Source organism: Acanthisitta chloris, unplaced genomic scaffold (genome assembly GCF_000695815.1).
Source record: "Acanthisitta chloris isolate BGI_N310 unplaced genomic scaffold, ASM69581v1 scaffold20211, whole genome shotgun sequence".
Taxonomy (NCBI): domain Eukaryota; kingdom Metazoa; phylum Chordata; class Aves; order Passeriformes; family Acanthisittidae; genus Acanthisitta; species Acanthisitta chloris.
The window spans coordinates 57,436-57,816 of record NW_008654616.1 but is presented as its reverse complement, the minus strand read 5'-3'; positions in this window follow the sequence as shown (position 1 = coordinate 57,816).

The window sequence follows — 381 nt, the reverse complement described above, 5'->3', positions numbered from 1 at the left end:
CAGCCAGAGTTCAGCTGGATCCCAGAGTCAGTGCTCACTTGCCTCCGTGGGGATTTTGATGGTGTCCAGTTCTCCTCCAGACTACCTGGAAGGCTTCACATTTTCCAAAGGGAGGAAAATGCCTGTGCTGGGACAGCACTGGACCCATTGATCCCTGAGGCCCAGATCCTCCAGCAGCAGAAGCAAACAAAGAAGGCAGTGTTTTCTGGGAATGAGATGGAAGAAAAATAATTTTGGCTGAACCAGCACTCTGCAGTGAAAACCCTTTTTGTCAGAAAATTCCTAACTAAATCTACTGATGGGAAAAATATAAATATCTTGTCCCATTGCTCTGAATCATCCTGAGTGACTGCCCTGGCCTGGCCCAAAGTTCAGCTCATC